This window comes from Amblyraja radiata, chromosome 30 (assembly GCF_010909765.2).
Source record: "Amblyraja radiata isolate CabotCenter1 chromosome 30, sAmbRad1.1.pri, whole genome shotgun sequence".
Taxonomy (NCBI): domain Eukaryota; kingdom Metazoa; phylum Chordata; class Chondrichthyes; order Rajiformes; family Rajidae; genus Amblyraja; species Amblyraja radiata.
In genome coordinates, this window is record NC_045985.1 from 20,040,584 (window position 1) to 20,046,659 (window position 6,076).

A 6,076-nucleotide genomic window follows, 5' to 3' on the forward strand; every position below is an offset into this window, starting at 1 on the left:
GCCATAATTGAATGGCGGAGAGGACTTGATGGGCCGAATGGCCTCTTTCTACTCCTATCACATGAGCCTATGATCCCCGTTTTTTTGGGAAGTAGGGTTGATGCGTCAGTACTTACCAGTTCTGTTTCATTGTGCTGTTCCTGATTTTCATTTAGTTTTTTGCAGACCAAACTGTTCCCTAAATAAGCCACTTCAACTATTTTCTCAACTAATTGTGCAGTGTTCTGTCACATGCTCCTCTTGATTCAGTGACATGCACAGTATTTATGGATTATCAATGCCTTCTTTGTTCTCTATCTCGTAAACTGTGTTCTGGCCTTATGTTGCCAGTTCAGTTCAGTTAGAAACACAGCATGGAAACAGGCCATTTGGCCCACCGAGACCAAGCAAGGGTGAGTGGTCAGATGCATGGCAGATGAGGTGTAATGTGGATGAATGTGAGGTTATCCACTTTGGTGGCAAGAACAGGAAGGCAGATTATTATTTGAATGGTGTCAGATTAGGAAAACAGGAGGTGCAACGAGACCTGGGTGTGCTTGTACATTAGTCACTGAAAGTAAGCATGCAGGTGGGGTGGGAGATTGCAACCTTCACGTGGTCCGCCCTGTATCGACAAATGCAATCAACCTGGTGTGCACAATGAAATAATATCAAATAGAACAAGTTGTCCTACAACTTTAGGCAGTGCATGCCATACGCAAGAAGAAGAAGTAGCATGCAGATGCAGCAGGCAGTGAAGTAAGCAAATGGCATGTTGGCCTTCGTTGCGAGAGAATTTGAGTTTAGGAGCAAGGAAGTCCTACTGCAGTTGTACAGGGCCCTGGTGAGACCACACCTGGAGTATTGTGTGCAATTTTCTTCTCCAAATTTGAGGAAAGACATTATTGCTATTGAGGGAGTGCAGCGTAGGTTCATCAGGTTAATTTCTGGGATGGCAGGACTGACATATGATGAAAGAATGGGTCGATTGGGCTTGTATTCACTGGAATTTAGAAGGATGAGGGGGGTCTTATAGAAACATATACAATCTTTAAGGATTGAACAGGCTAGATGCAGGAAAATTGTTTAAGAAGGAACTGCAGATGCTGGAAAATCGAAGGTAGACAAAAATGCTGGAGAAACTCAGCGGGTGCAGCAGCATCTATGGAGCGAAGGAAATAGGCAACGTTTCAGGCCGAAACCCTTCTTCAGACTGATGTGAGGGGGGGAGTCGGGAAGAAGAAAGGAAGAGGTGGAGCCAGTGGCTTGAGGGAGAGCTGAGAAGGGGAGGAGAATGTAAGAACTACCTGAAATTAGAGAAGTCGATGTTCATACCGCTGGGGTCCAAACTGCCCAAGCGAAATATGAGGTGCTGCTCCTCCAATTTACCATGGCCCTCACTCTGGCCATGGAGGAGGCCTAGGATGTTTCCCATGTTGGGGGAGTCCAGAACTAGTGGTCACAGTTTAAGGTTATGGGGCAGGTCATTTAGGACTGAGAGGAGGTAAATCTTTTCACCCAGAGAGTTGTGAATCTGCTGAGTTCTCTGCCACTGAAGGCAGTGGAGGCCAATTCACTGGATGTTTTCAAGAGAGAGTTGGATTTAGCTCTTAGGGCTAAAGTAATCAAGGGATATGGGGAGAAAGCAGGAACGGGAACTGATTTTAGATGATTAACCATGATCATATTGAATGGCAGTGCTGGCTTGAAAGGCCAAATGGCTTATCCCTGCACCTATTTTTCTATGTTTCTATCCATCTATCACCCATTCACACACTAGTTCTGTTATTCCACCCTACACACCAGGGGCAATTTACAGAGGGCCAATTAACCTCCAAACCCGCATGTCTTCGGGATGAGGGAGGAAACTGGAGCACCCGGAGGAAACCAACGTGGTCTCAGGTGGGTACACAAAATGCTGGAGAAACACAGCGGGTGCAGCAGCATCTATGGAGCAAAGGAAATAGGTAACGTTTCGGGACGAAACCCTTCTTCAGACTGATGGGTCTCAGGTGGGACGTGCTAACTCCACGCAGACAGCATCTGGGGTCAGGATTGAACCCTGGTCTCATAGGGTCGCACAGCAGGGAAACCTGTGATGATAGACACAAAAATGCTGAAGTAACTCAGCGGGACAGGCAGCATCTCTGGACAGGAATGGGCGATGTTTTGTGTCGAGACGCTTCTTCAGACTGAGAGTCAGGGGAGAGGGAGGCGCAGAGATAAGGAAGTGAAAGATGTGAAAAGGAGACATCAAAGTAGATGTGGTTCAAGGAAAATGTTCAAGAGATCATTGTTATCTGGGAGAATGTGACAACAAAGCAGATAAAATGTAATCTGGGAGACAGTCAGACTGGTTGGAGAACTGGGAAAGGGAGGGATGGAGGGGGAGGGAATACAAGGGTTACTTGAAGTTAGTGAAGTCCATATTCATAGTGGTGAGATGTAAACTGCACAAGCAAAATATGAGTGAAAAACCTCTAGTGCAGTTCAGTTTAGTTTATTGTCACATGTATCGAGGTACAGTGAAAAGTATTATCGATCTTGCCGACCAAGGTGCCCCAACTGAGCACTTTACTTTCTCAGCAGCTTCCTGGTAGATTTAATGCATTCATTCTGTACCAGATGCCTGTTTGTTCCAGCACCACCATCTATATTAATACCCTTCCATTTAACCATAATTCTACCCAGTCCATTGTGCTTGGTTCTACCTCTTTGATGACCCTCGGACTATCGCTGATTGGACATTGCTGGCTTTACCTTGCACTAAACGTTATTCCCTTATCATGTATCTGTGCACTGTAAATATAGAAACATGGAAAATAGCTGCAGGAGTAGGTCATTCTGCCCTTCAAGCCAACACCGCTACTCAATGTGATCACGGCTGATCATCCAAAATCAATAACACTTTCATGCTTTCTCCTCATATCCCTTGATTCGTTAACAAAATGGATCGATTGTAATCATGTGTTGTCTTTGTGCTGACTAGTTAGCACGCGACAAATGCTCTTTACTCTATCTTGGTACACATAATAATAAATTAAATTAATTCACTAATGGTTCATTGAACGCGCTGCCAAGGGTAGTGGTGGAGGCAGATAGCATAGTGTACTTTATGCGGCTTTTAGATAGACACATAAATATGCAGCAAATGTAGCAACATAGATCATGTGTGAGCAGAGATAAGTTTATCGTGACAGGATGTGTGGCATAAACATACTGGGCCTGTTGCTGTGCAGCCATTTGCAATGCATCAATGTTTAATTATTCCAGCACATTCTTTTAATTTAATAATTTTTACAAACAATTGTGCTTTGTTCTTGTCCTTATATCATTTTATTAGGCATTCCATTTAACCAACTTTTAAAACATGGCCCCTGTACAGGAACGATATTACAACTAATACACATCAGAAACGCTTCAAAATAAGTTTATATATTTTAAGACATTTCACTGTTACTTTAAGCTTTCCATTTGAATTTTCTTTAATCGGATTTTATCGGATTCCAAAGTTATATCTGAATAAATGATTTATTGTCACATGTTACAGGTCACAGTGAAATTCTTTGCTTGAATTCCCAAGGTATGCGAATAGTCGCCACATTAAGAGCGCTGAAAAAAGTTACAAAGTATCAAAGTATCCGCGCCAGGTTCACCTTTGTTCTTCCCCGCTCCCCCTTACAGCTGTCCCCCCCCCACGCTGGGTCCGCTTTGTACAAACATCTTTGTACATAAGTTACATCCCTTATCTTTTACCTTGCACTGTGGGTAGCTTGATAGCACACAACCCAGGCGACTTTGGCATGTTGGCCACAGAAGCAGTTCTATAATCACACATTATATGCACTAAACATTATTCCTTTATCATGTATCCATACTCTGTAATGGCTCGATTGTAATCATGTATTGTCTTTCTGCTGACTGGATACCACACAACAAAGGGTTTTCACTCTATCTTGATTCACATGACAGTAATTATGGTTAATGTTAATGCTGGACTTTAGGATGAGCGGAACACCCCTGTCCCCTGTCTCCATCAATGGTGTGGATGTGCAGTTTCCCAGGGAGTACAAATACGTTGGAGTTCACCTGGACAGTAAACGGGACTGGTCCAGGAACGCTGAGGCCCTGTACAAGAAGGGACAGAGCCGGCTGTACTTTTTGAGAAGTCTCCGCTCCTTCAACATCTGTACTAAGATGCTGCAGATGTTCTACTAATTGGTGGTAGCCAGCATCATATTCTTCACTGCCCTGTGCTGGGCCAGCCGGGCGAAGGCCACGGACGCCAATAGGATCAACAAACTCATCAGGAAGGCTGACTCCGTAATGAAAAGTATTCATGGGAGGTGGTCTTGGAGGGGAGGATGTTCCTCAAACTGCGGAGCATCCTGGACAACACAGCTCACCCCCTCCGTGACACACTGGTCAACCTGAGGAGCACCTTCACCACCAGACTGGTTCCACCAAGATGCAGCACAGAACGCCACAGGAGATCCTTCTTCCCTGTGGCTATCAAACTGTACAACCCCTCCCCCTTCTGTCCTTGGGTAGACTGACTCCCCTCTCCCCCCCTCCCCCAATCTTTACACATCCCCAATCCTCTACACACATCATATTTCTGTGTTTTTACGTCTGTTGGCAGATCAATTTCCCTTCTGCGATAAATAAAGTTTTATCGTATCGTATCGTAATAAACTAAACTAAACTTTCATCAGGAACCTGCAGACAACAAGGATCTTGTCACCAGCCACATCTGCTGCAGCTGATTGATCAAACTACTACTGCTTGAGGGTTGCATCACAGTTCACTGTAGTGTGTACTGACCAGAGGCCCTTTTCACAGAATTGGAAAGAGGTTCTAATCATTCTAACTGCCACATCCTCCTCTGTGAAGGGGACGTGTTCCTGTCCATCACACCAACATTTCTCAATCGAAATATGCGATGCTGTTTCTCCAATTTGCATGTAGCCTCGCTCCGACAATGGATTTCTCAAATTTCAAGTAACGCAGCATTCCCTCTCTCTCTATCCCTCCCCCACCCACGTCGCACTAGCTTCCCGTCAAAGCTCCACTCTATGATCTTTCCTTCCCTTTGTCACTGAGCAAACAGCTAACAATGGCCTGTTTACTTTATCATCCTTAGGTACACAAAATTGCTGGGGAAACTCAGCGGGTGCAGCAGCATCTATGGAGCGAAGGAAATCTTTTGTGTACCTTCGATATTCCAGCATCTGCAGTTCCCTTTTGACTACTTTATCATCCTTACTGTTTTTGCACGTCTTTCATCCATTTTTTCACTATCTTTACATCATTGTCCATATCTCTCATTTCCCTTTCCCCTGACTCAGTCTGAAGAAGGGAATCGACCCGAAATGTCACCCATTCCTTCTCTCCAGAGATGCTGCCTGTCCCGCAGTTTCGCCAGCATTTTGTGCCTATCTTCGGTTTAAACCAGCGTCTGCAGTTTCTTCCTACAGGCAACCACATTCCTCGGTGATGAAACAAACTACAGAGCGGAGCTGCAGAACCTGGCGGACTGGTGCGCACGTAACAACTTGTCACTAAACACCTCCAAGACCAAGGAGCTGATTATTGACTTCAGGAGGTCACATAATGGAGAATACGCCCCATCTCCATCTACGGGGAAAGTGTGGAGAGAGTGTCCAGCTTTAAGTTTCTGGGCACTCACATTTCTGAGGACCTCACATGGTCCACCAACTGCGCTGGTCAAGAAGGCACAGCAACGACTGTTCTTCCTGAGGACATTAAAAAAGACTGGTCTGCCCCAACAGCTGCTGACAACCTTCTACCGCTGCACCACAGAGAGCATATTAACGTATGGCATCTCTGTGTGGTATCTCAGCTGCACGGAGGCGGAGAGGAGAGCTCTTCACAAAGCGCAGAGGATCATTGGGACACAGCTACCAGCCTTGGAGGGCAACTACCACACAAGGTGCCTCAGGAAGGCCGTCATCATCCATAAAGACTCCTCACACCCTTGTAATGGACTGTTCGAACTACTTCCCTCCGGCAGACATTACAAGGCCTTCTACGCCCGCACCTCCAGACTCAGGAACAGCTTCATTCCCAGAGCTAT